Source organism: Hypanus sabinus, chromosome 6 (genome assembly GCF_030144855.1).
Source record: "Hypanus sabinus isolate sHypSab1 chromosome 6, sHypSab1.hap1, whole genome shotgun sequence".
NCBI lineage: Eukaryota > Metazoa > Chordata > Chondrichthyes > Myliobatiformes > Dasyatidae > Hypanus > Hypanus sabinus.
The window spans coordinates 134,088,113-134,102,431 of NC_082711.1; the positions used below are offsets into that span (position 1 = coordinate 134,088,113).

General features: G+C 38.9%; 1 long non-coding RNA gene across 1 annotated transcript in view; it reads left to right on the top strand.

Moving 5' to 3' along the window:
• LOC132395079 (uncharacterized) overlaps nt 1-14,319 on the top strand; it is a 115,895-nt gene that overhangs the window by 96,652 nt on the left and 4,924 nt on the right. The gene's annotated exons all lie outside the window — the stretch shown is intronic.

A 14,319-nucleotide genomic window follows, 5' to 3' on the forward strand; every position in this document is an offset into this window, starting at 1 on the left:
CATTACCCTCACCTTAATTAAACTAGACAGGATCACCCACCAATAAGCCTGCTGATTGACCCTGCTCTGCCCCTGCCTTCCCAGATGTGGATTAATCCTCAGAAATCATTCCAGTAATTTCTCAACTACTGATATTATATTAACTGGCTTATATATGCAGCCCTCATGAATAAAGGTATCACAATTACTGTCTTCCAGTCATCTGGCATATCACCAATTGTCAACAAATATCTAAATATAAACAAGATTCTGTAGATGCTGGAACTCTTGAACAAAATGCTGAAGAAACTCAGATCTCAGGAGAGGAATGAACAATCAAAGTTTTGTGCAAGGCACTTCCTCAGAACTGGAAAGGAAGGGGGCAGGGGAAAGAATGAGAAGGTTAAGAGGGGGAAGGGAAAGATCTGGTGTATCAAGCTGGCATGTGATAAGTGAGATCAGGTGAGGGGGAAGGTGGGTGGATAAGGGAAGGGATAGGTGGCAGAGTTGAAGGGCTGAAGAAGGAGGAATCTAATAGGAGAGGACAGCGGGTCATGGAAGAAAGGGAAAGAGGAGGAAAATCAGAGGGGTTGCAGGACAAGTGAGGAGAAGAGAAGGGTTGAGAGGGAACCAGAATGAGGAATGAAAAGAAAAATAGGAGGAGGGAGTGGGGAATAAATTATTAATAGTTGGAAAATCAATTTTCATGCCATCAGTTTGGAGACTGTCCAGACGGAATATGATGTGTTGTTCCTCCAACCTTTCTTTGGCCTCATCATGGCAGTAGAGGAGGCCTTGTACAAACATGCTAGAATGAGAAGTTGGTTTGAAAAGAGTTGCCACCAGGAGATCCTTCCTTTTGGGTCAGACAGAGCGAAGGCAATTGACAATGTGGTCCCGCAATTTGTGTCAGGTTTCTCCGATGTAGAGGAGGTCACATCAAGAGCCCCGAATACAATAGATCACTCCAACAGACTTGCTGATGAAGTGATGACTCGTGTGCATGGACTGTTTGTGGCCCTGAGTAGTGTGAAGGAGATGGTGTAAGGGTAGGTGTAGCACTTGTCACACTTGGAAGGATAAGTGCCAGGAAGGAGATCATTGGGAGAGGTAGGTGAACAAAGGAGCTTGACATCTCCATCAGAGCCCTAGTTGTTTCCTTCCCCAGTATTCCATGACTGTATTGCATCGCTTAGAGTCCTAGGCACTTATGACAACTAAGGTATCTAACACCACCTTCAATTTAATATTAATGTGCTAGTATTTCACTGACCCAATTGAAATCTTCAACTACAATGTTTTGCTTCTTATAGATGAAAATTATTAATTAACACTCAGCCCTAGCTCCACAAGTTGATTGTCCCTTTGATCCTTAATGGGTCCCACTCTAACCCTGTTACCCTCTTGCTCTTAATGTGTATAAAATCCTTGAGATTATTGTTCTGGCCACTGATATTTTATGCCTCTTCTTTACTGACCTAATTTGCTTCTTAAGTTCCCACTGAAGTATTTATACTACTGAAGGGCTCCCCACTTTTAATGCTCCATATTGTTCATGGAGAGCAAAAGGTCAATGTGAATAAATGAGTGCATTCCATATTTATAAATTCAGGATGAAGTTGGAAGATGGTGACTATTTTTAGATGTTTCATAAAAAAAGTTTTTATCATAAAACAACATTAAGACATATTTTATTATTTAACATCTATGGTTACAAATACAGCATTTCAAAGGCATTTGAACAAATACTTGGAGAGGAAAGGTATAAATAGGTATCATGGTCAGTGTACCAAAGGGCTTATTTTGGTGTTGTAGGTTCCTTTGATTCTATTTATTCAAACTAAGATACAGTGGAAGTTTTAGGCTCCTACTTTATAACATCAGATCTGTTACACTCGTTGATCACTGCTTGTAATCGCTGTTGGCCATCAAAGGCTTCTGGCTGTAATTTGCTCGGCAGGGAAAGCTCCTGATACTGCTTGGCTCCTGGCTGGAACAAAACCTTTTTGTTTAAGAGAAAGCTGTGTGGAGATCTTTGCTGATGCCAATACGAAAACAAAGCTGTTTCATAGAACATAGAAAACCTACAGCACAATACAGGCCCTTCGGCCCACAATGCTGTGCTGAACATGTCCTTACCCTAGAACTACCTAGGCTTACCCATAGCCCTCTTTGTTTCTAAGCTCCATGTACCTATCCAGGTGTTTCTTTAAAGACCATATTGTTTCTGCCTCCACCACCGCTGCTGGCAGCCCATTCCACGCACTCACCACTCTCTGCGTAAAAAACTTACCCCTGACACCTCTTCTGTACCTGCTTCTAAGCACCTTAAAACTATACACAAAGTACATTGCAGATGCTGTGGTCAAAGCAACACGCACAACACGCTGGAGGAACTCAACAGGTCGGGCAGCATCCGTGGAAAGAAACAGTCAACGTTTTAGGCCGAGATCCTTCGTCAGGATGAAGGGTCTCGGCCTGAAATGTGCTCGTTTCCACGGATGCTGCCCGACCTGCTGAGTTCCACCAGTGTGTTGTGCGTGTTACCTTAAAACTATGCCCTCTTGTGGTAGCCATTTCAGCCCTGGGAAAAAGCCTCTGACTATCCACACGATCAATGCCTCTCAATGTATATTTCCCAAAACATAGAAGCTCACACGTTAAGAGAGGGAGAGGGGAAACCCACCTCTAATCACAATTTAAGGACAAGAAATGGATGCAGATTGTGTTTTCATGTGATCTTGTATTGGATATAAATTGCCCATGATATCAAACTGAACTGATATAACCTACTCCCTTCACAGATTCTTAACCTAAAGTGCAGGACTTGCTTTGAATTTATTCTGTTAAACAGATTGTAAGTTTGAAACTTAAATCATTTTGTACTACAAAAAAATATGAAATTTGCCATGTCAATGCACTCTTGATGTGTCTTGTACAATGTTTCATCAGGCTGAAATTTAGAATATTAGTGAATAAATTGAAAGGCAGAACAAGTAAAAGTTGAGAAAAAGTTAGGCAGAGAGGGTGCTGTTGCTCTGTTGATTTAAAAAAATTAAATCAAATCATTAGAAAGAGGTTAGGAAGGTGTTAAATCATTGTGGATAGAGCTAAGGAACTGCAAGGGTAAAAAGACCCTGATGGGAGTTGTATACAGGCCCCCAAACAGTAGTAAGGATGTTGCCTACAAATTACAGTGGGAGATAGAAAATGCATGCCAAAAGAGCAATGTTAAATAGTCATCAAAATACAAGTAGTCTTCAATATACAAGTAGATTGGGAAGATCAAGTTGGTGCTGGATTACAGGAGGGGGACTTTCTAGAGCAGCTCATGGTGTAGCCCACTAGGGGTTCAGCTATTCTGGACTGTTTGCTGTGCAATGAACCAGAATTGATTAGAGAGCTTAAGGTAAAGGAACCCTTTTATCCCATGTATACATCTCAAAGAGGAACAAATATTCTAAAGGAAAGATGGCACAACCATGGCTAACAAGGGAAATAAAAGCCAAAGAGAGAGCATATAATAGAACAAAAATTAGTGGGAAGTTTGAGGATTGGGAATCTTTTATATACCAACAGGAGGCAACTAAAAAAATCATTAAGAAGGTAAAGATAGAATGCATAAGTAAGCTGGCCAATAATATTAAAGAGGATACCAGGAGTTTCTTCAGTTACATAAAATGTAAAAGAAAGGAGAGAGTGGATATTGGACCACTGGAAAACGATGCTGAAGAGGTAGTAATGGGGGACAATAAAAATTGCAGATGAACTGGATAAGTATTTTGCATCAGTCTTCACTGTGGAAGACACCAGCAGTCTGGTGGAAGTTCCAGGTGTCGGGGGTGTGAAGTTAACATAAGTAAAGAGAAGGTTCTTGGGAAACTGAAAGGTCTGAAGGTAGGTAAGTCACCTGGGCCAGATGGTGTACAACCCACTGTTATGAAGGAGGTGGCTGAAGAGACCGTGGAGGCATTAATAATGATCTTTCAAGAATCACTAGATTCTGGAATGGTTCTGAAGACTGGAAAATTGCAAATGTCACTCCACATTTCAAGAAGGGAGAGAGGTAGAAGAAAGGAAACTATAGGTAGGCCAGTTAGTCTAACCTGAGGTCTCTAGGTACTTGGAGGCACATGATAAAATAAGCCATAGTCAGCATGGTTTCCTCAGGAAAATCTTGCCTGACAAATCTGTTGGAATTCTTTGAAGAAGTAAGAAAGAGGATAAACAAAGGAGAATTAGTTGATGTTGTGTACTTGAATTTTTGAAGGCCTTTGTCAAGGTGCCACACATGAGGCTGCTTAACAAGCTACCAGCCCATGGTATCACAGGAAAGATTCTAGCATGGAAAAAGCAGTTGCTGATTGGCAGGAGGCAAACAGTAAAGGGAGCCTTTTTGTACTGGCTGCCAATGACTATTAGTGTTCTACAGGGCTCTGTGTTGGGGCCGATTCATTTTACGCTATATGTCAATGATTTGGATGATGGAATTGATGGCTTTGTTGCAAAGTTTGCAGATGAAATGAAGATAGGTGGAGGGGCAAGTAGTTTTGAAGAAGTAGAGATGCTACAGAAAGACTTAGACAGATTTAGGACAATGGCCAAAGAAATGCAGATGAAATACAGTATCGGGAAGTGTATGGTCATTCACTACGGTAAAAGAATTGAAAGAGTTGACCATTTTCTAAATTGAGAGAAAATTGAAAAACTAAGGCACAAGGGGACTTGGATGTCCTTGTGTAGGATTCCCAAAATTTAAGTCAAGTCTATGGTGAGGAAGCTAAGTTGAGTCTCTGTGATGTTAGCATTCATTTCAAGAGGACTAGAATATACAAACAAAGACATAATGTTTAGACTTTATTTAAACTTTAGACTTCACTTGAAGTATCATGAGTAATTTTCAGTCCGTTACCTTAGAAAGGACGTGGTGAAACTGAAGAGGGTTTCACAAAAATTATTCCAGGATTGAATAGCTGGTTATACAAGAGCATTTGCTGGCTCTGGGACTGTATTGACTAGAATTCAGAAGAATAAGGGTGACCTAGTTGAAACCTATCAAATAGTGGAAGGCCTTGATAGAGTGGATATGGAGAGGATGTTTCCTATGATGGGAGAGACTAAGATCAGAAGGGAGATGAGGAGGAATTTCTTTAGCCAGAGAGTGGTGAATCTGTGGAATTCATTGCCACAGGCAGTTGTAGAGACCAATTCTGTAAGTATATTTAGGGCAGAGGTTGACAGATTCTTGATTGGTCAGAGTGTGAAGACCAGTTAATCAGGGTGTGAAGAGATATGGGGAGAAAGCAGGAAATTGGGGTTGAGAAGAAAATTGGATCAGCATGATCGATGGGCCAGATAGCCTAATTCTGCTCTGTATCTTATGGTCTAAATATACTGAAATATACAGAATAGGTGGATGGTGTGAAACCACCAACAAACAGGTAGAGGTATGACATCATAACTCTCACAGATATATGGCTTATATGGCAATTTAAAAGTTCTCATTTTTACTTTTAAGTTGTGTTTGGGAATGAGTTATCAAAGGAGGTGGGAGGCAATCAAAGGATCATCAAATGTGAGTTGAATGAAAGAAGTCACAATTTTGGGACTGTACATAATCATCTGAAGAAGATATAATAGGAGATTTCAGTAACCCTTACCATAATTTGGGAAGAGTCAGTGTAGAAGGTATTGTACAATAAAATATACTTAGATTTTTTTTCATTCCCCATTGTGGATTTGCTCTATTTTAAAATTTGAAATTTGCTATTTGAAAGGCAGAAGTCAAGTTTGCACTGAAAAGTACTTGACTGTATCCATGAAACCTTATAACCTGTATGTCCACATACCCAGTGCTGGAATTTGTGATAATGTTGGCTGTCAATTTTCAATGGACTTCTTTTTGAAATTGTTTTCAGTGTAAGCAGCCTATTTTTTCATTGGTCTTCCATGTCTCAGAATAAAGTGAATGTATCTGCAGTTACGTGTTGGAAACAGCCGGGATTTTTGCGCTAATAAATGTACCTGAAAGGCCGACAAAAGGAAGGCTAAGATTGGAGTAGGTGGTGGGAACATAACCTTATAATATCAAGCAAGACAGGGAACTATGAAACACAAAATGTTCAGATGAAAACCACCCACACAGTGATTTGAGGAAGACTTGGAGGAAGGGAACTGTGTTCTGTTGTACAGGAGAAGTGGTTGGAACAGCCAACAGAATCAAGCTGTCAGAAGCAAATGTGGCAGATTGACAATTAAGAGCCAGTAAAAACTTAAAAAAGAGCGTTTGAAAGCCTTCCAGTAAGCAAATAGAGTCAGCAGAAAATATTTGGAAAGTGGTTGGATGAAGAGTGGGTTAAATCTGCAGGAGGTTTTTCTCAGGATAAAACATTTAACTGCTTTGTTAATCTTTTGTTTGAAACATCAAAGTGGAAACAAAAATAAGTGGAAAAAGAACACAGAAACTCAATGTTCTATATTTGCTGCTGTTCAGAAAGAAGTTTAGATGCATTTGCAATGTCTTGCTGACTGCTACTAAAGGTAAAAGTATAAGCACTGTCAAGAGAAAATCTGAAGATGCTGGAAATCTGAGCAACACAAACAAAATGCTGGAGGAACTCAGCAGGCCAGGTAGCATCTACAGAAAAAAGTACAATCGACCCTATGGCTCTAAAACGTCAACTGTGCTTTTCTCCACAGATGCAGTATAAGCACTGTTATAGTTTGGCACCCATGAAGCCTGAGAATTTTGTATATTATCAGAGGTATAATTAAATGACCAGTTCATTATATTGGGAAGTCATCTGGGAAAAATACATTTAGCACTTTCTCATAACAATACACTATTGTATTGTGTATTTATTATGATATTGTCACATTGTCCACTTCTAATCTTGGCCAAAACCATTATCTATATTCTCAGTTTTGATGTCTTAGAATCTTAGAATCTGAATATTCTATATTTGACCCAGAATTTGTAAATTATTAAGGAAGGGGAAAAATGTACTACTTTAGCTTTTATGTTTGATTTCAGGGATTTGATAATGCAACCTGCTGTTGGAATGCTTTACAAAGATCGAAAAGAAAGTTACAATACTATAGGCTGAGAACCCCTTGTCCGAAATGCTTGGGGCGAGAAGTGTTTTGGATTTTGTAATATATAATGAGATATCTTGGGATTGCCATCATTTCCATCTCTGAATTTATGTGCTACCGGTAAGCAGACTTTGTCCTACACTTGTTCATCACAGTATGTACTGCAGGTACTGATGCTGCCATTCAGCGTGTTAGATTTTTATCACAGACGATTTTGGCATACTTACCGATGAATTTCTCTGCGGCTTCGTGATCAGCAGATGCTTCATCACCACAAATCTTTAAAAATGTATCGCCATTCCTTTTCTTAAATTTCTACAACTGGCCTGCTGAATATTCACCTTCAATTTTCAGTTTGTCATGATAGATCTTTGCTGGTTTCATGATCAGCATACCACTGAGTGGCATATGTTCGCTCTGATGTTGATTAATCCACTCTTTTAGTACATGATCAAGATATTCATTTTTGACTTTATATAGTTTTTCTATTTTTCATTAACTTCTGTTCAGTACTTCTCAGAACCATCTGTGACATGCAGAGACCTGTGTATCACTTGAGAACCTTCCCAGCGCCTTGTGGAATTTTCCATATGTGATGTCACGTCGGCACTCAAAAAAAATTTTGGATTTCAGAGTGTTTTTGGATTTTGAAATTACAAATAAGGGGTACTCAACCTATATTAATAAAAGAACTAAAACAAGATCTAACAGATTTGTTGGACCAGTTAGGCAGGTGATCAGAAAGGGCAAAGCGAGCTAGGGAATGTTTTTGTTAAGCAGCATCAAGGGGAATCCCAAGGCATTTTATACTTGTACTGAGAAAGAGAGGATAATTGAGGAGACAATAAATCAAGGATACGGGAGGGGATTTCTGCTTGGTGTAGGTAAGTGGCTGAGATATTAAATGAGTTATCTGTGTTGACATTTACCAAGGAGAAGGATTTGGAGGATAGTAAAGACAGAATGGGACATGCTAATGTGCTGAGACAGGTTGAGTTTAAGGAGGAGCTAAAACATTAAGTCAATAGAGTTTGATGGCATGTATCCTAGAATAATGAAAGAAGCAAGTGAAGAGATTACTGGAACTTTGACAAGGATCTTTGAGTACTCACTGGCAACAGGCAAGGTCCCAAAGCACTGGACAGAAGCAAATGTTGTGGCTTTGTTCAAGAAAAGGAGTAAGAGTAATCCAGTTATAGGCAGTGACCCTCACATCGGTGGTTGGGAAACTATTGGAGAAGATACTGAGGGACAGGATTGATGCACATTGGAAAGGTATAGCCTGCTTAGGACAGTCATCGTGGCTTTGTGCGGAGCAAGTCATGTCTTACAAAATCAAGGTTTTTTTGAGGAGACAAGGTTGATGAGGGTAAGACAGTGGGCATTATCTACATGGACTTCAGTAAGGCATTTGATAGATCCCTCATGATAGATTGATTCAGAAGTTAAGAATGCATGGTATCCAGGATGAATTGTAGGTTTGGTTCAGAACTGACTAACACGTGGAAAACAGAGTAAAAGTGGATGGCTGTTCTTCTGGCTGGAGGTCTCCAGCCAGTGGTGCTCCAGGAAGATAGGTGCTGGGACCTCTGTTATTTGTTTTGCATATCAGTGATTTAATGTAGACACATGGATTAGTAGGTTGGTAGATTTGTGGCCAGTGTAAAGGACTATCAAAGAATATAGTGGGATATGGGCAGAGAAATGGTAGCCAAGTTTAACCTGAGCAAGAGGTGCTGCATCTTGGGAAGTCAAATAAAAGGAGAAAGTATACATTTAATGGTAAGCCCCTAATAGCATTGAGGATACCAGGTTCGTAGTTCACTGAAACTGGCTGCACAAATGAATAAGCTGGCAATGAAGGTGTATGGCATACGGCTTGATTGGTAAGGGTATTGAGTATAAGGGTAAGGAAGTCATGCTGTGGCTATATAAAGCTTTAGTCAGACCACAGTTGGAGTATTGGGTGCAGTTCTGGTCACCCCCATTATAGGAAGGATGTAGAGCAGAATGGGTTTCCAGGATGCGACCTGAATTAGAGAATATGAGCTGCTATCGGTGGCTACTTTATTAGGTTCAGGAGGTATGTTCATGGTCTTCTGCTGTAGTCCAACCACTTCCAAATTTGACATGTTGTGCATTCAGAGATGCTCTTCTGCATACCACTGTTGTAACACATGGTTATTTAAGTTACTGTTGTCTTCCAGTCAGCTTGAACCAGTCTGGCTATTCTCCTCTGACCTCTCTCATTAACAGGACATTCGCCACCCCCCCCCCCCAGAAATGCCCTTCACTGGTTGTTTTTACTTTTTCACTTGGGTCTGAACAACAACTGAACCTCTTGACCGTACCTGCATGCGTTTATGCCTTGAATTGCTACCACACGATTAGCTGATTAGATATTCACATTAATGGGCAGGTGTACCAGTTGAATGGCCACTAAGTGTATCGGAAAAAGCTGAACAATCTGCTGTTATTCTCCCAAGCTCTTCAGCAGTTAAGAGTTGGGAGGTGGGGTGATTTAAAGTTGATGGGAGAGGCGAGCTTTTTATTCTAATAGGCTATCAGGGATTGTAGTGAAGCAGACAGTTCTGTGGATTTTAAGAAGCTTTTGGATAGACACAAGATTAAGAAGGGAATTAATGTATATGGATGATACACAGAAGGAGGACATTTAACATACATCAGCATCATGTTTGGCACACTGTCGTGAGCTGAAAGGTTGGTTCAGTGCTGTGCTATTCTGTGTTCTAATATGTGTCATATCAGTCCTGTATTCACACTGATAGAGCTGTGAGAGGCTGACTTCGACCTTCAGAGTCCGTTTCATCGATTATGTCATCTATCAAATCCTATTGATTAGCACCAGAAAGTGCCCTATATTACTTTATTGCTATTCATCAGTTTTAGTTTAGTGGTTGGGATTTGCAGCCGTGTCTAGGCATACGGACAGTGTTTATAGTTACGTTTAAGAACTTTGTACAAAAACTTTTCAGAAGGTAAGAAGTAGAGCCAGGAGCAGCTACTTGATCATTCATTCCTTGTTCATCTTTTACCTCAGTGGCACTTTACTGTAGTAACTCCATATCTCTGAGTCTCTTAAAGTACGAAAATCTATCAATTTTTCCCTTGAAATACTCAGTGACTGAGCTTTAACAGCCCTTTTGCACAGGGAATTGCAAAGATATATCATCCTCTGCATATATCGTTGGAATTTCTTCCTCTTTGTCATGACTGGCCACTCCCTATCTTGAGACTCTGGCTCCTGGATCTAAGCTCTCCAGATTGACAAGACACAACTATCCTGACCAAACCCATAAGAATTTTTTTAGGTTTCGATGAATCCCACCTTTCAGTTTTCAAACGTGTTTTGACAGGTATTTATGTCAAACATAATTTCTCTTTATAAATCCATATTAATTCTGGCTAATTCTATTGTTATTTTTTCTGAAGTGCCTCCTTACCCAGATCCTTAATAGTAAATTAAAGCACATTCTGTATTATGTTCCCTGTTTTCAGTCTCCTAACTTTCTTAAATAATAGTTACATTTTCTATCAAACATTCTGTGATAGCTATACTAGAATTCGTGGAATTTTAGCAGATAACCTTAATATCTACCATCTTCATAGTTACATCTGAAGCCTAAGATAGTTTATCATTATTTTCTACAATAACAATATTTTATTAAAACTAATTTTTAAAAGTTTCTTATTTGCCTTAGACAATAAGCTGTTAGAATTCTTTGAGGAAACAACAGGCAGCATAGACAAAGAGAGTCAGTGGATGTTATACTTGGATTTTCAGAAGGCCTTTGACAAGGTTCCGTATATGAGGCTTCTAAACAAGATAAGAGCCCATGGTATTACAGGAGAAATGCCAGCGTGGATAGAGGATTGGCTGACTGGCAGCAGGCAAATAGTGGGAATAAAGAAAGCCTTTTCTATCTGTGATCAGTGTTGGTTCTGCTACTTTTCATGTTATATGCTAATAATCTGGATGACAGAATTGATGGCTTTGTGAGTGATACATCGATAAGGTGGAAGGGCAGGCAGTGTTATGGAAGCAGGGTATCTGCAGAAGGACTTAGACAAGTTAGGACAATGGGCAAAGAAGGGGCAGATGGAATACAATGTAGGGAGAAGTGTGGTCATGCACCATGGTAGAAGGAACAAAGGCATACACTATTTTCTGAATGGGGAACAAATTCAGCAATGAGAGGTGCAAAGGGTCCTGGGAGTCCTTGTGCAGGATTCCCTAAAGGATAAGTTGCAGCATGAGTTGGTAGTTAAATAAAAGACAAATGCAATGTGAGCATTCATTTTGAGAGGGCTAAAATATGAACACAAGGCTGTAAGGCTGAAGTTTTATGAGGCCTTGGCCAGACCCCATTTGGAAGATCTAAGGAAGGTAGTTGTGGCATTGGAAGTGGTCCAGAGAAAGTTCGTTAGAATGATCATGAGTATGAAGGGATTAGATGTATAAGGAGTATTTTATGACTCTGGGCATGTACTCATTGTGGTTTAGAAGAATGAAGGGGGATTTCATTTAAGCCTACAGAATACTGAAAGACCAAGACTGAGTGGACTTGGTAAGTATGTTTTCAATAGAGGAGGAGTCTAGGGCCAGAGGGCACAGCCTCAGAATAGAAGGATGTTCCTTTAGAACAGAGATGAGGAGGAATTCCTTTAGTCAGGTGGTCATGAATATCTGGAATTTATTGCTACAGACAGCTGTCATTGAGTATAGATTCTTAATTGATAAAAGTGTGAAAGGTAAAGAAGAGAAGACGGGAGAATAGGGTTGAGAGGAAAAATAAATCAGCCATGAATGAATGGCAGAGCAGACTTGATAGGACAAATAGTTTAATTTTGCTCCTGTGGTCCATCAATATGAGGAAATGCTATTTACCAAATACAACTGCCATTAAGTATGGCCTTCAAGCGATCAGAGAAAATTAATGCTAATTAAAAAAAATAAAGTTCGGTTGAAGTTTGTCTTTAAATTTTATAGTTTCATAAAAGTGTATCCCCAACAATACCTTTGAGCTGCATCTGTCACAAAATGCTGTTGTGTATTATTAGATCGTTTGAGAGTACCAAGGAACCACTTTTAGAGTATAGTTGCCTCATTCTCATCTGATGAAATCACTATCAAGAGAATCATGAAGCTTGACTTTTGTAACCTTTAAATGACCTCTAGGGATATGGTCAGAGAAGATATTCTGTACATTACTGTAATGGCAGTCTTTCACATTCTCTCAGTGCTAACCTTTCGTGAACTGTGTATGAATCCAATGTGGGTGCCAATTATTTCAGAAAGCAACACCCCCTAGGATGGCATTGCTATAAAAAGTACTTTGTAATTAATCAATAAAATCTTTCTCTCATTCTCTGTCCTCTCTTTCTCCCTGTGGGACAGATATGCCTTCTAACCGATAATTTTCTCTTAGTTATTAGCTAGCTGCTCTATGAACTATTTAAAATAACTTTGTATTTATAATTCAGTGGGCACATTGGTTCTCTTTTAAATATTTTAATTTGAACCAAGGTACCTTTTTATTATATGTGTATTATATATGATATTTTTCAGTGATGTAAAGATTATAAAGATTTTGTGTTGATGACTGCTAACAATTGTGTGGTTTGTTCAAATAGGCTATTAGAGGAGCAATTAACTATCAATTGAAGTGAATTGTATTATCTAGGAGACTTTGCCAAGTTTGTGTTTATTGAAAACAAACAATTCTGAGTGTTAAAAGTGAAATATTAAACAAATAGCTCATAGACGTTATTTGATTGATTCACATTTGAGCTGGATGGTGTTACAAATTATGATTTCCCAACCCCCTTCAGAACCCATAATTTGACCTCCAAAAACATAGTATTGACCTTTCTGTATCTGCAAACTTTTAATTAATCCCCTTTTCATGGTTTGAATATGTTCCTGCTTCCAAAATGCATTGTTCTTTCACTCTGCAATACAATGTTTGAGTCACTCTATTCAGATTTTCATCCTCAGTCGGCAATAATGACAATCACAGCCAGTTGCTGTAGTGTCCTCCTTATCCTGCAGAACTCAGCCTTTTATTTGTTGGACCATGCCATCCCTCTGACATGCCTCTTTCCCTTGTGGTCCATTTCAAGAGTTGCCCTGTTTGGCTTTCTACAAATCCATATGTGGCCAAATTATGCTATTAATAGTTATCTTTCTATCATCTTCACTAGTTTCCAAAAAAAAAATCTTTCCTTTACTCTTTGCAACACTTTGTAACTTTTCAAAGGCACAAAATTAAGTTCAATGTACAGGATTCCATTTTTGCAGACAGATGTCCTTAAGTAAATTTTGACCGTTTATCAGAAAATACACAAAAATCACTCCATGTTGTAACCATACCTCCACAGCATTGCATTGAATAGAATCAAAAACAAGAAAAGTGACAAGAAACAAAAGCTATGGAAAGTGTAGAGATAGAGGAAATTAGTGGGCATTTTGATCTTAATAAAATTAATTCTGTGATCTGGCATTCTTTCATCTGCCACTTTATGGTCAGCACTCCCTGACTGGACATTCCCTGGTAAGGCCTTTCCTGTTCCGACATGTTGTAAATCCAGCTCAATTAGTTTGCAGAGCAGCCACCAGGTTTTATTATATCATTATTTTCTGTTTTTCATTATTTTAAACTTTATTATATTTAAGTATGTTCCAACAGCATTAACTATAAGTGAAATGTACTGTTCATCTTTTCAATTGTAAGCTTCATATTTTCTGCTTTAATCGTAATTATACTTTGGTTATGACATTGTGATTAATATGAGAGTAAACTAACAATCCCAGGGGTTAGCCATATGTTTATTTAGGTTGTTCATTGGAGCCTTTTATGTGGTTCAGCACCAGTCAGTCCCAAAGACTGGAGAATTTCACCCTGTCATGCAGCTCTCCCTTTGATGTTTAGACAGTTTTTGTTTTGTTAATTCTACCAGGTTTAACCATGGAAGGTAGAATCTATTTAATCTTGGTGTATTAAATTGGTGTAATGTTTTTCCCATTACCAAATTTGGATCACCTAAAATACTACACTGCGATTTGAGCATCCTTGCTTTAAGAAATCAAAACTGTGGTAATCTCTTACTTACGGTTGTTGAGGTAAATTGTACTTTCACATACAGCAACTGTTTTGCTTCTTCCAGAACTCTCAACTGCCATATTCTGAGGTTAGAGCTCTGAGGAAAGGTGGAAGGTTCATA